The sequence below is a fragment of the Aristolochia californica genome, unplaced genomic scaffold, assembly GCF_029961685.1.
Source record: "Aristolochia californica isolate CCGP_79_NKW_82.1479 unplaced genomic scaffold, dmAriCali1.0.hap1 SCAF_6, whole genome shotgun sequence".
In the NCBI taxonomy this organism is placed as follows: Eukaryota; Viridiplantae; Streptophyta; class Magnoliopsida; order Piperales; family Aristolochiaceae; genus Aristolochia; species Aristolochia californica.
In genome coordinates this window covers 6,905,383-6,929,813 of record NW_027182257.1, presented here as the reverse complement: position 1 = coordinate 6,929,813, position 24,431 = coordinate 6,905,383, and the positions used below count along the sequence as shown (strand labels likewise).

Below are 24,431 nucleotides of genomic sequence, written 5' to 3'. Positions count from 1 at the left end.
TCTAAAAGTAGAAAGTATGATGGAAACTTGCACATCAACACTGCTGATGGCAGCTCTCTGCCTATCGGTGCTGTTGGTGATCTCTCCCCTTCCTTAGTTGATGTCTTTGTGTCTCCTGACCTATTGACAAACCTTCTGTCTGTTGGTCAACTAGTTGATAAAAATTGTAATGTTCAGTTCTCTTGCTTTGGTTGTGTTGTGCAGGATCAATCGTTGGGGAAGGTGATCGCGGGGCCTAAAGTGGGAAGGCTATTTCCACTTAAAGTCTTTCCATCCACCATTATTCTGTGTACTCATGTACTTTCTTTTGCATGTAATGTTGTTGGCTCTGGCTCTAAGATGTGGCATAGACGTCTAGGCCACTTAAACTCGGATGTTCTTCGTACAATGTTTAAATCTGGTTTATTAGGCAGTCAAGAATGCACTTCTCTTGATACTTCTTTTGACTGTTCATTATGCAAACTTGGCAAAAGTAAAGTTTTACCGTTTCCTCATCATGCCTTGCATGCCTCCCGCGAACTTATTCATAGTGATGTCTGGGGAATTGTTCCTGTTGTCTCATATGCACAATATGAGTACTGTGTCACCTTTATTGATGATTTTAGTCGATTTATCAGGGTCTACTTCTTACGGGCTAAGTCTGAAGTTTTTATCGTCTTTAAGAGGTTTCTTGCGCTTCTTGAAACACAATTCTCTGCTCACATTAAAGTAATGTGCTCTGACTCTAGAGACGAGTACATGTCTACTGAATTCTAGGATTTTATTCAAAGTAAAGGCATTATCACTCAAGGTTCTTGTCCCTTGACACCGCAACAAAATGGGGTTGCTGAGCAGAAAAATCGTCACCTTCTTGATATGGTCCACACCCTTCTCCTTGAATCATCCGTTCATCCCCGATTTTGGTGTGAAGTACTCTCTACCTCAGTTCATTTAATCAACTGCCTGCCCTCACCTACCTTGAATCATGTCTCTCCATTCGTTAAGTTATTTGGTTATTCTCCATCATACACTGATCTTTAGACGTTTGGTTGTGTTTGTTTTGTGCATTTACTTGATCATGAATGACATAAACTTACAACCCAATCAGTTATGTGTCCATTTATTGGGTATGCCATTTCTCAAAAAGGTTATGTTTGCTATGATCCCCAAGTGCGTCGAGTCCGTGTTTCTCGGAATGTGGTCTTCTTTGAAAATCAATTTTTCTTTCCATCTCAAGTTACATTGCCATCTGCATCTCTACCTAGTCTATTGAGCTTTGATGAGCCTTGTCCCACTTCATCGCTGCCCCCTCCCAATCTTGACCTGGTGGTTGCTCCTGATCATCCCTCTTCTCCTGCCCCCATCACTCTTCGCAGATCTACTATTCCTTCTTGCCCTCCTGACAGGTATGGTTTTCCCTCCCCTGTATCACTTGTTGCTATTTTATCTTCTTTTTTCATTCCCTCTTACTACAAACAGGCTATGACACATGATTATTGAAAAAAGGCAATGCAAACAAAACTACAAGCGCTAGAGGAGAATCACACTTGGGACATTATGACTTGGCCCCCTGCTATTCGGCCTCTTGGGAGTAAGTGGGTATTCTTTGTCAAGTTGCATTCAGATGGATCTTTGGATCGGTACAAAGCCCGCCTTGTGGCCTTGGGGAACAGGCAAGAATATGAGATTTATTATGAGAAAACATTTGCACCAATTGCCATGATGACCACAGTCCGCACTATAATAGCCATTGCAGCCTCTCAGTCCTGGTCGCTGCATCAGATGGATGTGAAGAATGCCTTTCTACATGGTGACCTACAAGAAGATGTCAACATGAAGCTTCCCTCGGGTATGACTACCTCCTCTCCTGATAATGTCTGCAAGTTACGTCATCCTCTGTATGGGCTTAAGAAAGCCCCCTGGGCTTGGTTTTAGAAGTTTCACAGCACACTTATTCTCCACAAGTTTACATAGAGTCAGTATGATTCATCTCTCTTCTATCATAAGTCTTCCGTGGGCATGGTCATTCTCTTGGTTTATGTGGATGACATCATCATTACTGGCATTGACTTTGGCCTGATTACCAAGCTTCAATAGGTATTGAATTGTTATGGTCCCTAGCCATATATCTAATAACTCGGCGAGTCAAATAAGGATCCAACACTGTTAGAGGGTTTCTTAACACATTTTTGTGAAAAAAAACTTTCTTTTACTTCCCTCACACGTTATAATTGAAAAGGAGTTTCTTTTTCTTAATTATAGATGCACCAAATCAATCAAGAGACTGTTTAAGGATCCAATTATGAAACCCCACTTTATACCTCACGTCAATGAGTAGGGTTTCTGAATTCATGCAACTACCAATGCTGTATGTAAAGAAGACAGTCTATAGCTCTTCTAAACTCGAAAAAATAGATAAAAATACCTCTTGATGACCTCCTTCAATCAGCAACTCGAAAACCTCTTTCTTAATGCTAAGGCTCACGCATAACCTCCTTCCATCACTACTGGTTTGTGGAAGAGATGGATAACTATTGGAGCTTGGAAGAGAAGGATGATTCCTCTTCCTTTTCCTTCCACACCAAGAACCCTAGGATAGGGAACCTAGCAAGAACCTAATTACTCTATTTTATTCTAAATCCGAATTTATTTTATTTCTCATTCATTACCCTTTAAATAGGGTCATTCACGCCAAGATAGGTTAGGGTTAGGTTTATAAATCCAAACTATACCCCTACCTTCGAGTCTTATTACATAATCAATCAAATTCGAAATTAAAAGCAACATAAGTAATAAAAGTAAAAGTAGGTGACTTGGTGAGTCATTGTCTCCTCCTCTGAGTGACTCGGTGTGCTATTGAGTCCATAACATGAAAGCCACCTTTCATATGAAGGACCTTTGACAGCCCATGTACTTCTTAGGGCTGGAGGAACATCACAGACCCAACGGTATTTTCTTAAACCAAAATAAGTAATTCAAGATCTTATTACTCTAGCTGGGTTAGAGGGCACATCTTCGGTTGCTACTCCTATGGAGGTCAATATCAAATATAGGAAAGATGAAGGGACTCTTGTTGATGATCCTACTATCTATCGACGACTGGTAGGGAGTCTCACATACTTGACCACTACTCGCCTGGACAACTCCTATGTTGTTCATCAGGTCAGTCAGTTTATGTCATCTCCTCAGTACCTTCATCTTGCGACAGTTCGACGCATCATCCACTATCTTTATTGTTCTCCTACTCATGGATTATTCTTTCTTACAGGCTCTGTGTTATGACTGGTTTCATACAGTGATGCTGATTGGGCAGGGTGCCCCGATACCCTTCGCTCTACTACAGATTGGTGTATGTTTTTAGGGGATGCACTGATTTATTGAAAATGTAAGAAACAGGACCAGGTGTCTAAGTCATCTAACGAGGCCGAGTATCGAGCCATGTCTACAGTGTATTTTGAAGTTATTTGGCTCTGCGCTCTTCTTGCTGAGGTCCAATTTCCTTAGACCTCACCTACACTACTTCATGTGGATAATACAAGTGCTATTCAGATTGCGGCCAACCATGTTTTCCATGAGTGCACCAAACACATTGAGGTTGAATGTTACTCTATCCACGAGACTTTGGAGCGCTAGGTAATATCTTTTCCATACATTTCTTTGGATCTTCAAGTGGCCGATGTCTTCACCAAAGCATTGTCTCAACACCGACATAATTTTTTGGGTTGCAAATTGTTGCTGGTTGACTCACCAACATCAATTTGAGGGGCGATGTTATGATATCTTGGAATGTATATTAGATATAATTTATGTTAATACTTGTTGTATAATTTGTGTTATGTACATAGGGTAATTAGATAGGGCTTAATGGGTGGGGTGGCATTGTATTGGGCCCCTGGGCCGTTATGTAATAATCCTCCTAAGACATAAGTTTAAATAGAAAATGAAGGAGGGGAAGGAAGGCACTAGATTCATTCCTAAAACCTCTTTGTCTCCCTCGTCGAGAAACCAGAGAGCATGAAGCTCTCCGTCTGGACTGTGCCGTTAGTCCGTAGAGATCGTGGTGGTTCCATCCACAGTCATAAGAGTTGAGAGCTCTCTGTTGGGTTGTTCCGTCAGACTTTGTCCGACGTGTTTCGTCCCCGAGAAAACCAGATCATGAACTCTGGTCTTGGCTGATCCGTCAGCCTTGGTTCACCGTCGTAGACCTCGTTTGTCAGATTTAGCCCACGTGGCATATATGTGGTGCTGTTCATCCATACGTCGGGCTAAGGCATCAACCACCCTGTTCAATTTGCTTGGCTTATGTTCCACCGTGAAGTCAAATCCCATTAATTTGTTGATCCAATACTATTGTGAGGATGTAGAGATGTGTTGTTTTAAGAGAAATTTGAGGCTATAATGATCAGTGCGGATGAGGAAGGTGCATCCCCACAAGTAGGACTGCCAATGTTGAACAACCTTAGCCAACCCAATTAGCTCTTGTTCATAAGCAGGTAACTTATGGTGGTGTGCCGCTAATTATGAGCTAAAATATGCAATGGGATGCTGAGTTTGCTGTAGAACCGCCCCAATACTTCCCCTGGAAGCGTCACACTTTACTACAAATAAGGCCTCAATGTTAGGCAATTGCAGGACTTGAGTGGAAGCTAAAGCCTTCTTGAGTGTATTGAAGGAGTCTGTCGCTGCATCGCTCCGATTGAAGCCATTGCGTTTGAGAAGACAGGTAAAGGGAATGGCCAGCAGTCCGTAATTTTTTATGAACTTCAAATAATATCCTACTAACCTTAAAAATCCTCTTAAGGCTGAAATGTTGTGCGGTTGAGGCCAGTTGGTGACTGCAGTAATTTTTTTTGGGTCCACTGTTATGCCCTCTACTGAGATTATGTGGCCAAGATATGCAACTTGGGGTTGCCCAAATGAACATTTGGAGCGTTTCAAGAAGAGATGATGTGCTCGGAGAAGTTGGAAAACAAGCCTTAAGTCTTCTAAATTCTTTTCCCTTGTTGTGTTGTAAATCAAAATATCATCAAAGAAGACTAACACAAACTTTTGGAGATAGTCACGAAATACCTCATTCATCAAAGCTTGAAATGTGGAAGGGGCATTGGATAACCCTAATGGCATCATGTTATGCAAGCAATAACATTATTTTAATTATTTTCTTTAATTTTCTTTATTTTATTTCAGTTTTAGGCCATATGGGTATTTTTGGAATATTTTATTTATAGGGGTATTTTTGTAATATTTTATCTTAAACCATGTAAGGGTGAACCCTATTTAAGGGGTAAGAGTAATGAGTAAGATAAACATTGATTTTAGGTTAAACAGGGTTTTGAGTTCTCCTCAACGAGCTCAGGGGTGTGCGTTCTCCATAACGAACCTAGGGTTTTCAAACCTCCCTTTGGCTTGATCTTCATCTTCCTCTTCTTTCTCCCTACGAATCCATGTATCAGATCCGGGACTATAACAACTTGGTATCAGAGCAGGTTAACACGGCGAAGATCAACACGAATGAATTAAGAGATTTGATGCTCAGAGGTCAGGCAAAGAGTGACATAAAATTTGCTCAAATCATGGAGATGTTTCTTAAAATCAATCTCGAGATTGAGAGGATGAATGGGAGGATGGATAGTATCATAATTGGTATAACGATGAGAAGGAATACAAATCCAATTTTGGACTCAGACCTTCTATAATCGGCGGCGGTGACATCCAAATTTGGGGACTCAGAAATTCCAAAATCGGAAGGGTATTCAGCACACCCTTCGTCGAAAAATCTAGAATGGGGATCGGCATCAAACCCTTTTCCACTGGATGCCATACGTCTTCCCGAACAAAAGAAGTAGGAAATCCGAGAGCTTTCTATCTCGGAAAAGCTCCCCAAACGTCCAAAATCAGATGACGCGGACCAAGATTTGGCGATATCGAAAGGGTCTTCAGCACAACCTTAGTCAAAAAATTGTGCTTTGTGTTCAACTTCGAAAAACCCTTTCTCACAGAACGTAATGAAAATCCGAATAGGAGAAATTCCGAAATCTTCGGCACTGGAAAAATCCTGAGCAGGGCAAAGGAACCCAGAAATTCCAAATTCACACCAATGAGGCTCACGATAAGCAAAACTCCTTGCCAAATAGGAAAAGGTAATATTCCATACGCTTATTCCGACCAGGATGTGTTTCCGAGAGCCCTCTGTCTTGGAAAATCTCCAAGTGGCGAAGATCCAAAGGGTTGCTCTTCGCCACCGGAAACTGAGTTGACTCCATTGGCACCGTCAGAAACAAGTCCAATGGGATTTGACTTCTGGCCACCACCTCCCACTTGCAATCCACCTCTCGGCAAAACAGAGGGAACCCAAGTTCCTAATTGGGTGGGGTAAGTATCGGCAACCTCAATTTTGCGTTGCATATTTCGGAAAGATAGGAAACTTCGTGCAGTTATTTGATAAAGTGTCACAAAATTTTTTTTTTTTGAGGGGCTTTATTTTTCTGTTGATGACACAATCCCCGTGCGTGTATTCATTGTCAAATTGACAATGTGGGGCTTAATTTTTTGGTTCTCAATGATGAATCTATGTGTGAAACCCGTGCTGTGGTTTGTTTTGGAGAGAAACAGCGTTTTGTGGGCACAGTTGGAGCTGCCTCTTCTATCTTGAATCCGAAGAACTCTAGTTTTCAAATCAAACGCCTTATTAGCAGAAAGTTATCTGATCCTGAGCTCCAGTCTGATCTTTATTCTTTGCCTTTCTCAATAACAGAAGGCCCCAATGGGCTTCCTCTTATTCATGCTAGATATCTGGGGGAAATGAGGACTTTTACCCCAACACAAGTTTTAGGAATGGTTCTTTCAAATCTTACAAGTATAGCAGTGAAGAATCTGAATGATGCAGTTGTAGATTGTTGTATTGAAATTCCAGTCTCTTTAACTAAACTTCCAAGGAGATTTGTTTTGGATGCAGCTTCTCTTGCGGGCCTTCATCATTTGAGGTTCATACATGAAACTACTACAACAGCTTTGGCGTATGGAATCTATAAGACAACCCTACCTACATATGATCAGTTAAATGTTGCTTTTGTGGATGTTGGTCATGCCAGCATGCAAGTATGCATTGTGGGATTCATGAAAGGTCAGCTCAAGATCTTAGCACATGCAATTGATCTTTCTCTTGGAGAAAGAGACTTTGTTGATGTTCTGTTTCGACACTTTGCTGCAAAATTTGAGGAGTATAAGATTGATGTTTATCAGAATGCTCGGGCTTGCACTAGACTTCGTGCTGCATGTGAGAAGCTTAAGAAGGTTTTGTGTGGAAAACCAAAGGCACCTCTTAATATTGAATGTTTGCTGGATGAGAAGGATGTAAAGGGATTCATCAAAAGGGATGAATTTGAGCAAATTAATGTTCCTATTTTGGAGAGGGTTAAGGGCCCGCTTGAAAAGGCCTTGTTGGAAGCTGGACTTACTACTGAAAACATTAATTCTGTTGACGTAGTAGGATCAGGATCTCATATTCCAGCGATTATTAGGAAAATAACTAAGTTTTTTTGGAAAGGCACCAAGGCGTACTATGAATGCTAGTGAGTGTGTTGCAGAGTTCATGTATGGTGCAATGCAGCTAGGATATGTTCAGAAGGCTGTAGAAAAGGAATTTGAGATGGCTTTGCAAGATACAGTGATGGAAGAAACCAAAGAATAGAAGAATGTTGTTGAAGCTTATGTTTATGACATGAGAAACAAACTTGATGACAAGTATCACAACTTTGTAACTGCGTTAGATAAGGAGGAATTTTCTGCAAAACTCCAGCAAGTGGAAGACTGGCTGTATGAAGAAGGTGAAGATGAGAATGCCAAGGAATTACTTCCGGGGGCTCCACTAGCTAGTCAGGTTGGAGCTCATTCAGAGGTAATAAGCAAATTGGAAGAGGATGAGCAGTGGTTTGATGAAATGCCTGGATGATAGGAGGAATACTGCAATTTGCTGGTTAGCAGTTTGGGGTTTCTGCAATTGGTGCAAAATAGGATAGGGGGATGTTTTTTTATTACCGTTATGGTTGATGGGTTCTGTCAAGAGGGCTGTCTTACCGAGACTTTGGTTCTATATGAGAGGATGATGCAATTCAACTTGCTACTGTTGTTCCAGTCAGCGTGGTGGTCTCCTTTCATCACTTCCCTCTGAATGTGAAACTTAATGACCAATTTCATCAGAAATGGCTTCCAACAGCAGCGGTAGAGATCTCAAATACCATGGAATGTACGTATGATGAGGTGTTAGCTGTAATTCAGGACAATGAGCAGCAGCTTGTGCTGTCTGGAATTTTGAGAAGGAACAACTGGTTGGATTCATGCAATGCTGGGGTTTTGGCTGATGTTGGTGATGAGGAAAAACCATGCAGTGGGCTTCCTAGTGCTGTTCAATTACTTGTCGGTTCAGTTCCACCAACCATACAACGTCACCATGTTGAACCTGTTGTCAGTGATGGTTTCAAGCCTCGGAGTGTTTCAAGGTGCAACAAATGGAGGAGGTCAGTGTTGCTGAGTATTCTCAATCCCGGGGGGCTGATCATGATGTTGTTTCTGCCAAGCTGGCAAAATGTAGACAGTGCAACCTTGCCAATGGGGGGGCTGTTTCACACCAGTCTAGGATTGAGGGAGGGCAGAGATGCTGCTTGGGGAGATGTAGCGACATTGGGCACACATCCCTACATTCGATTGTAAAAATAAAAAATAAGTTTATAGAGGGAATACTCCAGTTTTGGGCATCCAGAGGGCAGACGTAGCTATCGCGGAAGCTACTTGGGAACAGGTGGAGACGTGAACATACAGACCCTACTTTCGAGCTTGAGGACAAACTCATTCTTCAAAGGGGGTGTAATGTTATGCATGCAATAATATTATTTTAATTATTTTTATTTAATTTACTTTATTTTATTTTAGTTTTAGGCCATAGGGCTATTTTTGGAATATTTTATTTATATGGGTATTTTTGTAATATTTTATCTTAAATCCTGTAAGGGTGAACCCTATTTAAGGGGTAAGAGTAATAAGAAAGATAAACATTGATTTTAGGTTAAACAGGGTTTTGAGTTCTCCTCAACAAGCTCAGGGGTGTGTGTTCTCCTTAACAAACCTAGGGTTTTCAAGCTTCCATTTGGCTTGATCTTCATCCTCCTCTTCTTTCTCCCTACGAATCCATGTGCCAAATCCGGGACTGTAACACATCACCATGAATTCAAAATGTCCATGGTCAGTACGGAATGCTGTTTTCTCAATGTTACGGTCCCAGATCCACAATGTGATTCGTAGGGAAGAAGAAGAAGGATTGGAGATGGATAGCCAGGCTCGTCAAAGGGAGACCTAAACCTTGGGTTCGTCAAGGAGAATAACGATCCTAGGGTTCCACGAAAGAGAACACCGATCTTGATTTAGGTTAAAACTCTGCTTATCATTTCTTTCCTAAACGTCCCTTAAATAGGGCTAATATTTTCAAGGTTCAAGAGAAAATTAAAATTTTGCCCCTCCTTGGCATTTAACTTGAAAATAAACTAAATGACTACTTAACTGATTCAGTCAGGGTAATTGACTTAGCCGTGGTGTCTCTGCCTGAGTGGGCCCACTATTGGGTCCACAACATTACACCCCTCCTGGAGAACGAGCTTGACCGCAAGCTCGAATGCGTGAGAAGCTGGACAACAATGAGGTAAGCGCTCCAATTTAACGCCACGGATGGACAGGTGGTGGAATCCAAACCCGCCACTGGGATCTCCCTCTAGTCGTAGGTTCCACCTGAAAACACATTTTTTTTTTTTCAAAGCCATAGAATGTCCCCTTTTTTTCACAAAAAGACAGGTGTTGGTTTCCAGCCGGGGCTTGCAACCACAGTGAGTACAATCCCATCCAGGTCACCTAATAAAACTTCCTGTTTGGGACATTATCGTGCTGTGGGTACTGCCACATGATCATCAAAGGAAGTACATGTCTCACACGCTGCAAAGTCCTGATAATTGTCATCTGTGGGAGAATGTGTAGTCCTTGATAATGTGTCTGAGTTCCCATGTAAAGTGGGATCCCGTCTCAATAGAAACTGCTTCCTGAATCGCCTTGATCACAGCTGATATGGATGGCCTCTGCCTCCCACTGGGTTGAACACACATCCTCGTCTTCTCCGCAATTTTCCAGACTGACGGAATATCAAAGTTGGTCCGCAGAGACGGATCGGTTATTCCATGGATGTTTCCACTTTCAATATGCGACTTTGCACATTGGACAATGTTCCGGAATTTTGCACTAAAGCATTCATTAGATATTGCCTGTCTACCAGAAATTAGCTCAAGCAGAATGACACCAAGGCTATATACATCACTCGTCTGTTAACTGTTGTGTGACATAATACCCTGGATATAAATAACCAACAGTTCCTCGAACCACACTAGATACATGAGTAGATCCCTCCACAACAACCTGTGAGAGGCCAAAATCTGAGACTTTTGCCCTCATGTGCTTGTCAAGCAGTATATTAATACTTTTTATATCCCTATGAATGACAGTTGGAACATACCCATTGTGAAGGTAGTCCACAACTTTAGCAGTATCTTCAGTAATCTCAAGGCGCTTGATCCAGCGGATGGTTGTGCCTTGAGTTGAGCTTCCATAAAGGTGTTCCTTCAGAGTCCCATTGTGCATGAACTCAAAAACAAGGACGTTTGCTCCTTCCTCTTGACAATACCCCAGAAATTGGACAAGATTTATGTGGTGTATTCTTGAAAGAAGAGCAACCTCGTTGGAAAAGTCTCTCTTTCCCTAGAAAAAATCCGTTGAGAGTACCTTGACTGCAATTTCATGTCCATCTTTTAGCCACCCATAGTATGCAACACCAAATCCCCTTGAACCAATTTGCTTCCCAAATCTTTCCGTTGTATCTTCAAGCTCCACCCAACGAAAGCAGTGGGCAGCTTCAACACCAGCATCACTCAAGGAAGAGGTAAGCTTATGGGCAGGTTTCTCTTCTTCAAAATATCTCTTCTTATTATGACATATGCATAAACAACATGTAAGGGCAACCAGAATCAAAGCAGATGCTCCAACTACTGCACCAAGAATGATCTTTTTGTTCTTAGAAAGATCCTTGCTGCAATGGAGTCTTAAATTTCCTGAATACCTAAAATCTACACCCCTTGTTAGAAGGGAACGAGGTACTGGTCCTGATAATAAATTGTTCTGCACGTACAACTGACTTAAATTTTGGAGGTTCAACAAGGATGATGGTACAGCTCCAGACAAGCGATTATTTTCAAGATGAATGCTCTCCAAATATGTAGCCCCACTAAAATCAGGAATTGAACTTTCCAATGAGTTCCCATAAAGCCAGAGTTCCACTAGGCCTGTTAAATTGGTTAGCTCTATAAGTATATTCCCAGTCAAATTCTTCCTTGACAGGACAATTTTGATTATCTTCGGCTGTGGGTCCAAGTTGCATTGCACCCATGTCTATGGAACTGGTAGGCAGGGATCACCACCTTCTTGAGCCCAATCGGCATTTGAGTATTTTGAAATCAAGCTCGTCATTGTGGCAGCTAACTGAATATCATAGGCATCGTCTGTTCCAGCAAAAGTAGCAAAGTTGAACCCAATTTTCATATCCAAGAGATGCCCAGGCATAGTTGCTGCTAAAATCATGCTGTGTCCGTCAGATGGAATGTTTTCCATAATGAACTTCCACATCCTCTGTGAACACAATTGCAAGCATTTGGTCTGTCTGCCCTGATAAATTTGAGCAGCGTTGCTGCTGATGGGCCCCTCAGCTAGTATGGGAAACTTGTCTTTGACGGCTTTTGCATTTAGCTCCCTATAGTCCACACAAAATTTCCATGTGCCGTCATGTTTCTTGACTAGTAGGATTGGTGAAGAAAATGGGGAACGACTGCTGTGAATAAGACCTTGTTCTAGCTTGGCTTGGCATTGTTATTCTATTTCATCTTTCTGGAGGTGTGGATACTTGTATGATCTAAAAACCACCACATCTGATCCGGGTTTTAAACAAATTCTATGATCACAATGCCTCAATGGAGGTAGCCTAGAAGGCTCCTAAAACAAGTCGGTGAACTCTTCCAGTAACTTTTCTAAGGTGCTACCTGGTGGTTCCTATTTGTGTAGTAGGTGGACATGGTGTCCTTTGGCATCACTTAGCTTCCTTCCTACACAAAACTCATTGTTAAGGCAGAGAAATCCCACAAAATTGGGCCCAAGGTTTGCAACTATTTGATTCCCAACACCATGTCAAATCTGGCTAATGGTATGACAAACAATTCAGTGGTAAAGTGAGTGTTACCAATAGAAAACTTCACCGCCTTGCTGACCCCGTAGCTAGGGACTTTCTCACCATTGGCAACATACACTGTGGCAATTGGGTGAGGCTGGATCCCAAGTTGAAGATGTTTAGCCGCTGTTAAGCTTAAGAAGTTGTGGGTACTTCCAGAGTCCTCTAACCCCACAAGTTCTTGGTCTAGAACCCTTGCCCTCACTTGTATAGTTTTGGCTGACTTCTGTCCAGTAATTGCATTTAAAGAAATTTCTGGTTCAGCCGTCTCTTGATGGCCCTCATTCGGTTCTTCTTCTTCCAATTCATCTAACTCCAACCAAAATAACCTTTTACAATGGTGGCCTGCTCTGTAAGGTTTATCACAATTATAATAGAGGTTCTTTGCCCAGCAAGCAGCAATTTCCAAACTAATTAATCTTCGTATATATTGGGGTGGTGAGTTGCTGGTCTTTGTGTCTGTTTCCAACCCTTTACCCGGATTAGTTTTTGGTGGTGGAGCTGTTTGAAGTGACCCTGAGGTGAATTGCTCCTCCCCCCTGCCAACCAGGTGAATTGTTTCGGCCCCCTTCCCAACCAGTCCTCTGAAATTGCATTTTCTATTTGGCTTCCACTGCTTGCTCTAAATTCATAGCTCTTCCCAAATCTTCAGGTGCATGGAGCTCCGCTTCTAACTTCAACGATTCATTAAGGCCTGTTATAGATAGATTTACATGCTGGTCTACTCTAACCATGTGGCTTGCTCGATCTAACTTTTCCTGAAATTGTTTTTGATAAAGTTCCACCAAACCGGTTTGTCTTAACAGGACCAAGTCTCCCAATGGGTTGCTGTATGCTGGCGGTCCAAACTTTGTAGAGCAAAGTTCTTTAAATTCTTCCCAATCAAAGACCAATCTCTCCAATTCCACTTGATGAAATCATAGTTGCGCTTCATCCAACAAGTGGAAGGCGGCCAGACCCACCTTATCAAATTCTGCTAAAAAAAATTTCACATCTATGTAACCAAATTAAGGGGTCGACAGACTTGGAGAAGGTAGGAAAGTCTAGTTTTGTGTACCTGGTTACTGACCCTCCACCCTACGCCAATAAACCAGTGCCCCCATCTTGCTGCTCTCCCCCTCTACTATGAGAGTTATCTTCCATCCTTCGTGTGGTGTCTGGGGGCCGATTTAATCTAGCCACTATCTCGGAAACCCTACTCCTGATTTGCTCCATCTGTTGTTCGATCCTGTTGTTCCATTGCTATTCTAATCTGGTCTCTCTTGATGCCATTCGTTCATCATTCATTGTGTGCATCTCTCTGGCTATTGTTTTCAGCTCCTCACTGCTGGTGTTGTGGACTCAATAGCACCCGAATCACACAACGAATGAGGCAACAACAACTCACTCAATAAGATTTATTTCTTATATTATTTTGAGTAGGATTTATTTCTTATATTGTTTTAAGTAGGAGTTATTTCTAATTACTTTTATATGTAGGGGTATTATGGGAATTATTTAACCCTAACCCTAAAAATCCATGACATGATCTATTTAAAGGAAAGAATGAATGAAATATGTAAGCTCTGAGATTTTAGAATAACCTAGTGTAAACAGGCTGAGATCACCTCTTCATCTCGAGTTTAGGGTTTACTCCAAAAATCCAACGTATCCTTCACCCTCCATTGCCATCCATCTTCATCCTCCATCATCCATAGCTGGAAGAGGAGCTTCCTGCCCCATTTTCGAGCCCAAAGAGAAGGTCTTCCCTCCTTCTCAGTGTCAACAACCAGCAAGGGTTCGAACTTGCTTGACGAGCACAAAAGGAAGGGTTTTCTGGTTCTTCCACGTGAAGGTCTAGTGCATCCCTTCCTAGCTTGGAAGCATCACGGAAATCTAGCATCCACGTCCACCAATGTGAGCCAAGAGCTACATCTAAGCTAGGCCTTCAATCCTAGCACGAGCAACAACCAAACCTGGGTTGAAACCCTGGTTTTCGTGAGCAACAGAAGGTATTTCTACCAGTCCTTTCTCTATGTGAATTAATTCCTATCTAGCTATAACTTTAGCACTAGAGTGGATACATCAAAAGGGGAATTGATCACGTGTGGAAGATCAATCAAAGAATGGAACTTTAACCCTCATTATCGAGTCCAGCAACTCGGTTCAAGTGCTGGATTCTCAAATCCCATGCCGTGTTACTCGATCCATGACTCGGGACCGTAACAACGTGGTATCAGAGCAGGGTAACATGGGGGATACTCTCAGCAACGAAGAAATCCAAATCAGGATACAAAAGATAGAAGATAGCCTTGAAACAGCATAACCAGTGTTGGGGAAGGTTTGTGGTTTGGAAGAAGTGATGAGCCGAGTCATCAGCATGCTAACTGAGCTGAGGGCAGAGAGACATCAGAGCCCAGAGGCGAGAGAGGTTGCTCAACCATATCACAGAAGAGGGGAGTAGTGGCCTGGGCACACTGCTGTCTAGGGACCCCAGCATGGAGGCACAGTTCCAAGTACACCAAGTTAGAGTTTCCCTCTTTCAATGGTTCAGTTGATCCCTTAATTTGGTTGCATAGATGTGAAATATTTTTTTTGAACCAATGAACTACTGAATGGGATAAGGTGCAACTAGCCTCTTTCCATATGACAGATGAAGCCATGTTATGGGTTACTCAAGTAGAAAAAGGGAGACCAGGGATGACTGGGGGAGAATTTAAAAATCTATGCACAGTTAGATTTGGCAACTCGGTACAAGTGCTGGATTCTCAAATCCCACGCTGTGTTACTCGATCCATGACCCGGGACCGTAACAGCTGGATACCTCCCCCATGTTACCCTGTTCTGATACTAAGATGTTACGCTCCCTGATCATGGATCTTGTAACATGACATTGGGAAGATGAATCCAGAGCTGAGTGGACGAATTCGACACCGTTGTGCTAGGCTTGTGCTTGAAGGTTTAACCCAGAAATCAGTGCACGAGTTCAACACTACTGTGCTAGGCTTGGTTTCAGTAAATGGAAAAGAGAAAAGGAGAAAAGGGAAGAATTAGAGCTCGTTGAGGAGAACTTTCTCAATGGAATATGAAATTCGGTAGGAGAAATATTATTTTCCGACCTTTTAGATCTTTCACAGTGAATTTAAAATTCATTGGCTGAAGTCCTCTTCTCCTAGCAAATTTAATTTTGTTGCTAGGTTTTTTGTTGGCTAAAGTTGTTTTTGTTGTAGTGATTACGAGGATTATCTTTCTAGTTCCTTTCTAGTTGGATGTTTACCTGCAAGCTCCAAAACCTCAGCAACAAGTAAAGGAGGAGGGTCAATATGGCTTTCGTAATCACTTCTTTTGTTGGCTCTAGCTAAAAGGAGTCCATAGCCTAATGCAATTACTCTAAACACACCCAAAACACTTTGTATCTCACCAGCTGCCACTCGGATTGTCAAACTCTTCTATCCTTCTATTCTGATTAAAATTTCTTTGGCCCAAGAATTTCCTTCTTCGACTACCAATAACAAGATTTATCACTCGTCAGTGTAATCTTTATTGGATCCATCTATGATTCCTCCTTCTAGGTTACGGTCCTTGGCAAATATGTCATTGCCTCCTCTTTCACATCACCACCACTCTGCTTCAAGTCTATGATGAGTGTGATTCTGGGAATGCTTTGTACAGGCCAAGCATCTATTCCTTCAATGCGAGGAGGAAGTGAGAGAGGAGCTTTTGCACTCCACAAATCATCTCATACAACCACTCTGAGGACGGTGGTGTGTTCTATGTTGGAGGCTCGTGTATGCAGGCACGATCCGGCCGTAGTTTAATGGAGCCTTTGAGAGCTTGAAGGTCAAGCTCTTGTCCTTGTCTTTGTACGAGAAGGTCGCGATAAGGGATCCTTTCTTGTTGGAGATGATGTTGAATTTTAAATAGCCATGACAATAGTTCTCGTTGATTTGTATATGCAATCACCATCTTCGGTTGTGATACTTCCACTTGAGAAGAAGAAGAGTTTCAGACCAACTTTGGGACCAACAAACTTAGAGACTTCAAAATAGAACTGGTTCAATCCAGGTCTGGGTCAAACTCATTTAATTTAGACCAACAGAACTGGTTGGTTATGCTCATTATGCTGCTAATGTCACCTCCAACAGTCTGGCTTGGTTACTTGATAGTGGAACATCTCACCATGAAACAAAATACTTGAGCAATTTATCTCTTCAAATACCCTATGTTAGGATCTGATGATGTTATGATTGGCAATGACACTGGTCTCTCCATAACCCACGTTGGGTACTTCATTTACATTGAATGATGTTCTTTGCGTACCAACCTTGAAAAAGAACTTAATTTCTATCTCTCAATTTTGCACTACTAATAATACTTCCATTGAATTTTTTTCATCTTCCTTTCATGAGAATGATCTTCACACAGGGGCAATCCGTATGACAGGCAACACTAGAGATAGAGTGTATGAATGGTCGGCTCGTAAATCTATATCTTCTCTAATTCTTGCATTTTCTCAAGTCAAAACCACATTATCCAATTGGCACCATCGATTGGGTCATCCCACTCTTCCCATTTTGACACACATTCTTTCTAGTTATCATTTAAAATTTTCTACTCTTATGCCAAAAGAGTTTTCATGTCATTCATGTCTTTGCAATAAGTCATAAGATGCCCTTCTCAACTTCATCTCTTATCTCTACACAACCACTCGAAATTATTTTTTTATGACTTATGGACTTCTCTAGTTTTGTCACAAGAATTGTTTCAAATACAATGTCATTCTCATTGCTCACTATACCAAATACATATGGTTTTGCCCAATCAAATGAAAATCTAAAAGTTTAGGAAGTTTTCCCCATTAAAAAACCATTGTGGGAAATTACTTCAAAAGAAAAATCATCACACTCTATTCAAACAATGGGGGAGAATATATGGGCCTCGAAGATTACCTTTTTTTAAATGGCATCTCTCACATAACCACTCCACCCCATACTCCTGAACACAATGGCTACTCAGAAAGACGACATCATCATAAAATTGGTCACACCTTACTTTCTCATGCCTCCCTTCCAATTACTTTTTGGTCCCATGCATTTGGCTCTACTGTCTACTTAATAAACAAGATGCCAACCCCTACACTCAATCTATCATCTTCCTATGAGTTAATTTTTCACCAAACGCCAAATTATTCTAAAGTAAAGATTTTTGGTTGTTTATGTTATTGTTGGCTTTATCCATATACATCTCACAAACTTGATCAAAGGTTTAAACCATGTGTATTTCTTGGTTACTCTTTATCTCAAAGTGCTTACTTGAGTTTTGACCCATCAACTTCAAAAATATTTTTTCCCGTCATGTCTAGTTTGTAGAGTTAGTCTTCATATACACCTCCCTCAATAATCACCTAACACGTCCCACCTCCATCACCATAGATATTTGGATTCCCCTTATGCTTACTATTTCATCAACTTTGTCACCACAACTGACTTCTAAACACTTCAAATAGAAACTATGAGGCAACCACGACCCATTCAACCATCACCTACCCATCCACTCATTAAAACACAATCTACCACCCAACATCACATGACCATTCAGGCCAAAAACAATATCCGTAAACTAATTCAAAAACCAAACCAACCAACCTTGAACCTACTTCCAAGACTCAAGCCCTAAAAAATCATAACTAGTGTTGATCTATGTCTAAATAATATGATGCTCTTGCTCATAATGGGAAATAGGAGCTAGTCCCTCCTAATGGTATCACTAATCTTGTTGGTTATAAGTGGATTTTTTGAATCAAAAGGCACTTCAAAGCTCATCTTGTGGAAAGGATTTCATCAATGGCCAGGTGTGGATTACCATGAGACTTTTAACCCAGTTGTTAAGGTCACCACCGAGAGACTTGTACATAGTATTACAGTTTGCAATGGTTGCGCCCTTCAACAACTTGATATCAACAATGCCTTTCTTCAAGGCCAGCTCTCAGAAAATATTTATATGGCATAACCTCAAGGCTTTGTTGATTCAAAACATTCAACCTATATCTAAAAACTTCGTAAAGTTATCTATTGTCTCAAATAGGCTCCATGGGCTTCGTATCATGAACTAAGTCAATTTCTTACAAGTCTAGGTTTTAGGAATTCTCACTCTGATACTTCCCTATTTACTTTCAATAATGGCAAGAATGTTCTGTTTCTACAGGTGTATGTCGATGATATTATTATTATTATTGGTAATAGTGATGATCATATTTCCCAATTTTTTTATTGGCTCACTCATCATTTCTCTCTGAAAGATCTTGGCTCTCTTTCTTACTTCCTTGGAGTTGAGGTTGTTCCGTATCACAATGGCATACTACTCTCAACGTAGGTACATCCTTTTAGAAATTAGACGACATAATTCCAAACTAACAAGAGCAATAATAATAAATGCAAAAGAAGGCAAAAAAAAAAGCACGAAAAGCACAAAAATATTTATATAGGTTCGCCTCAAGGTGTGACTACATCCTATCTTCCGCTGTTGCAGTGATTCACTATGAAGATGAAATACTTTACAAGAGAAAGCACACACTTACAGGTGTGTCTCTCTAACATCTCGGGTTGCAACTTGAGATGCTCCTCAGATTAAGATGATTAAACCCTAATAGCGGCTCCCCTCAATTATAAAGAGAAAATTAGGGCAACCGCAATACAAGAGTAAAATTTCTAAACTGCCCTTAATGAAATAACAGTTAATATATCGTGGACCAAGTGGGGGTGTTAAGCACCTAGCCAATACTACCCAAAAGACCGGCCTGTTAGGAGCGGAAGACATAAGTACTTAACCCAGGACCATAACATCACACCCCGCCCGCCCGAGCCGACGACCACGGCGGCATTAACACAGCAACGCGACCGGGTCAGGGGTCACGCCAGGGGCTTGCGGTCCACCTGCGCACGCGGCCGCTGGGACTCGAAGTCAGGACGTAGCGCCTGCTCTGATACCAAATGTTAAGCACCTAGCCAATACTACCCAAAAGACCGGCCTGTTAGGAGCGGAAGACATAAGTACTTAACCCAGGACCATAACAGGGGGCGCCGCCCCCACAACCCCGAGAGACTAATCCATCATCAATATCTCCTCTGCAACAACAACAACTTCTCAATCCTCAGAGAAAAATCCAATTGAAGCTGAACACAACTTTAGTTTCTCGATCGTAATATTCTTTGTTAATATATCTATCAGATTTTGACTTCCTTGAATCTTCTCAAGAGCCAAGATTCCATCCTCCAGAGCTGATCTGATGAAGTGATAACACACTATATGTGCTTTGTTCTGGCATGATAAACAAGATTCTTTTCTAAATGAATAGCACTCTGACTGTCACAATACAACACATTCTTCCCATGCTTGAGACCTAATTTTCCCCTAAAAGACTGCAACCATGCCATCTCTTTGCTGGCTTCGGTCACAACGATGTATTCTACTTCAATGGTGGAAAGAGAAATTATCTTTTGCAACTTTGAGAACTAACTGTTGTACCACCCAATATGTATACATATTTAGTGGTATTCTTTCTGCCGTCAATGTTTCCAGCCATGTTAGCATCTACATAACCCTATAATCCCAAGTCTGACTTTCTGAAACATAAGGTTGAGTTTGCAGTGCCTCTCAAATACCTGAGCATCCACGTCACTGTTTCCCAATGTTAAGTTGAATTTATGGAAAAGAGAAATACTTCATTGACTTCATTAACAATATTATAATCAGATATAGGAAACTAGTAGAGTCCAATTACAATAAAACTACCTTTGTCCCAATTACACCCAAAATCCAAAAATTAAAGATAAGTCCTAACATAATTAAATAACTCAATATACATAAAAGACAAACATAATTCAAACTAGAACTCTTCTAGGACTTGACCATAAGATAAAGATGCATTTGTGAGTCCTTCTTGATCTCCCAACCAACTTGTGGTTATCTTTGTGAGTCCTTCTTGATCTTCCAACCAGCTTGTGGTTATCTTTATGAGTCCTTCTTGATCTTCCAACTTATGTGATAAGGATGATAGCTCATGGTAATCATGGTGGGTCCTACTTCTTATGGGTTTGGGTTCATCTTCCAACACTCTTAGATATGTGGGTTTTCCTTGGTCGTGTGGGCTGGATCCATATTCCAATTGTTGTTTACCTAGATTACTTATATATCTGCTCACAACTCCCACAACATGAGCTATGTCTGGTCTAGTACACACCATGACATACATGAGATTGCCAATAGCAGAAGCATAAGGCATGTTGCCTATGTTGGTTCGCTCCTGCTCTGTAGAAGGTGATTGCTCCTTAGATAGCTTAAAGTGACTAGCCAAAGGAGTACTCACTGCTTTTGCATCATTCATGTTGAATCTGTTCTGCACCTTCTTCACATATTCTTCTTGTGACAGTTTCAAGAAATCAATATCTCTAGTAATCTTCATCCCAAGGATTTGTTTTGTAGCACTCAAATCCTTCATTGCAAACTTCTTGGACTACTCCATTTTCAAATTATCTATTTCTTGTTTGTAAGCATCTGCTTTCAACATGTCATCAACTTATAGCAGTAGAATGATGTAGGTGTCATAAAGCTTCTTCACATAATAGCAATGATCTGCTTGTCATCTCAAGAAACCATTACTACTCATGAAGGTGTTAAACTCCTTATAAGTCTTGGAGCTTGTTTAAGACCATACAAGCTCTTTTGAAGTTTGCACACCATTTTCTCCATTCCTTGTGCTTTGAAACCATGTGGCTGCATCATGTAAATTTCTTCCTCCAAATCACCATGAAGAAAGGTCGTCTTTACATCCAACTGCTCTAAGTGCAGGTTTTCATTTGCCACTAGTCCAAGCATTCTTCTAATAGTAGTCAATTTCACTATTGGAGAGAAAATCTCAGTATAATCAATGCCTTCTTTTTGTTGAAAGCCCTTTACCACCAGTCTTGCCTTGTACCTCTTGCTGCCATCATGTTTATCATTTATTCAGTACACCCATTTATTCTGCAAGGCCTTCTTTCCTTTTGGTAGCTCGATCAACTGCCATGTCTGATTGGATAACAATGAATCCATCTCATCCTGCATGGCCAGCTCCAACTTGGTTGATTCATCAACTTGCACGACTTCCTCATAACTGTCTGCTTCACCTTTATCAGTCAACAAAATATAATTAAGTGCAACGGAGTACCTCTATGGCGGTCTGCTAGTTCTGGCAGATCTCCAGAGTTCAGTCACCAGAATGTTTTGATTTACTTATGGGGGGTATGTTCTCCTGGTCTTTCTGAGCAATATTCTCCACCTCAATAGCTGGAAGATCTCTCAACTAAATCACTTCAGACTTCTTGGCTTTATCACTTGTGCTCTCAGACTATGTTCTCAATATGTCTTTATACAAGAAACCTTCATTGCAGATCACGTCCTTGCTCCTAATAACCTTACGACTTTGGTCATCCTATTATGCACGCAATAATATTATTATTTTAATTGTTTTTTTTAATTTACTTTATTTTATTTCATTTTTAAGACACATGGGTATTTTTGGAATATTTCATTTATAGGGGTATTTTTATAATATTTTATCTTAAACCTTGTAAGGGTCAACCCTATTTAAGGGGTAAGAGTAATGAGAAAGACAAACATTGATTTTAGGTTAAACAGGGTTTTGAGTTCTCCTCAACGAGCTTAGGGGTGTGCGTTCTCCTTAACGAACCTAGGGTTTTCAAGCTTCCCTTTGGCTTGTTTTTCATCTTTTTCTTCTTCTTCCCTACGAATCCATGTGTCAGATCTGGGACCATAACACATCCCTAAAGCGATAACCAAACTCGATACCACCATAGCCAATAAGGAAACATAATTTAGATTTGGCATCAAGTTTACTTCTAGCAGTAGAATCTATGTGAATATAAGAAACACAACACAAAAAATTTCAAGAAATAAAGGTTTATCACTTTGTTGCTCTAGACCTCTTTTGGTATTTTGCAATCCAATGGTGTTAAGGGACCTCTGTTGATCAAATAGGTAGAAGTGCTAATAGCCTCAGATCAGAATATCTTTGGCAATCCTGCATGTAATCTCATGCTCCTTGCATGCTCGTTCAAAGTTCCATTCATCCTCTCAGCCACACCATTCTGTTGAGGTTTTCCAGGAATGGTCTTCTTCATCATGATTTCATTATCGACACATTACTAATTGAAATCATCATCTACATATTCTCCCCCATTATCTGACTGCAAGTACTTCACCTTCAAATTTATTTCATTCTCAACCATTGTTCTCCATCTCTTGAAGGTATTAAAGGTATCATAATTTTTTTAGGAAATAAAACCATACCTTTCTGCTTACATCATCAACAAATGTCACATAGTAGTTAGAACCACCAGGGGAAGTAACAATTGAAGGTCCCCACACATCTGTGTGAACTAAATCCAATTTTATTATCTTTTGCTCGTTTCCAGCCTTAGAAAAGCTAACACTTTTCTGCTTGCCGAAAATACGGCCTTAACACAAACTGTTATTTATAGTTTTCAACCCTGTTAGCATCCCTTTGGATTGAAGCACTTTCATTCCCTTCTCACTCAAGTGATCGAGCCTATTATATTCCACAGGCCTATCAGGAGGCTTTCAAACATCTAGAGTAGAAGGCGGTGATGGATGAAGAAATGCAAGCACTTTATGAAAATCAGACATGGTCTCTAGTTCCTCTTCTATCAGATAAGAAACCCGTCGGCTGCAAATCGGGTTTTACTATAAAACACAATTCGAATGGGTCCGTTGCATGGTTGAAGGCTCGCCTCATTACTAAAGGTTATATACAATGTTATGGTATTGATTATGAGGAAACCTTCTCTCTAGTGGCAAAAATGAACTCAGTACGTGTGTTATTATCTTTGGCTACTAATTCTTCCTAGTAGGTATATCAACTTGATGTAAAAAATGCCTTTTCTGAATGGGGACATTAAAAAAGAAATTTATATGTAGCAACCACCTAGGTATGTGGTTGAGGGAGAGTCAGTATGTCAACTAAAGAAATCTTTGTATGGTCTAAAACAATCTCCTCGTGCATTATTTGAAAAGTTTAGCCAAACCCTCATACGGGCTGGATTTCATAGATACTCTGAAGATCACTCGGTATTTATTAAAGACACACCTAAAGGCATGGTAATTCTGGCAATATATGTTGATGATATTATTATAACCGGTAGTAATCTTGAGGGCATCAAGAAAACAAAAGAAACGATATGTGCTGAATTTAAGACAAAGGATCTTGGACTATTCAAATATTTTCTGGGATTAAAGTACTACAATCCAGACATGGAATTGTACTATCCAAAAGGAAGTATGTTCTTGACCTACTGGAGGAGACATGAATGATGGGAAGCAGACCAGCAGAAACTCCTATGGACCCAAATACAAAATTATGTGCAAGTACTGGAGAAGAGGTAGCTATTGAAAAATAACAAAGGTTAGTCGGAAAACTTATTTACCTTGGTGTAACAAGGCCAGATATTACGGTATCTTAAAGGAGCTCCAGGAAGAGGGCTTCTCTATAAAAATCATGGTCACTTCAACATCAAAGGATTCTCAGATGCAGACTAGGTTGGATCCCCAAATGACAGAAAATCTACTTCGGGATATTGTACGATGGTTGGAGGAAACTTGGTTACATGGAGAAGCAAGAAACATAATGTAGTTTCACGGTCTAGTACAAAATCAGAATACAAAGCCATGGCACACACAATTAGTGAACTCCTATGGATCAGATCCATTCTCACTGAACTGGGATTGTACAAAGAAGCTCATATGGATTTATATTGTGATAATCAGGCAGCAATACATATCACATCGAATCCAGTCTTTCATGAGAGAACAAAGCATATTGAAGTAGATTGCCACTTCATATGAGAAAAATTCCAAACATGCATCTTTTCTCTCAAGCATATAACTTCGTAGAGCCAAGTTGTAGACATTCTCACCAAACTAGTCACTCATAAAATTTTGTCCACCATTCGTAGCAAGATGGGCACTAAAAGTACACCAAATCCTAGGGGATACTACCACGGTAATTTAAAACTCAATTTAATCTCAAATAAATGATTTCAAATTAAATGCATGTTGAGATTTGACATATTCAATAGACAAAGTTTGAGAA

The 24,431-nt window shown here is 40.7% G+C and overlaps 2 pseudogenes; one reads left to right on the top strand and one right to left on the bottom strand.

Annotated features, from left to right (window-relative positions):
• Positions 1 to 5,423: 5,423 nt before the first annotated feature.
• Positions 5,424 to 7,669, top strand: LOC137935227 (heat shock 70 kDa protein 14-like; annotated as a pseudogene).
• Positions 7,670 to 9,901: 2,232 nt separating this feature from the next.
• Positions 9,902 to 11,691, bottom strand: LOC137935226 (probable LRR receptor-like serine/threonine-protein kinase At1g67720; annotated as a pseudogene).
• Between the last annotated feature and the right edge of the window lie 12,740 nt (positions 11,692 to 24,431).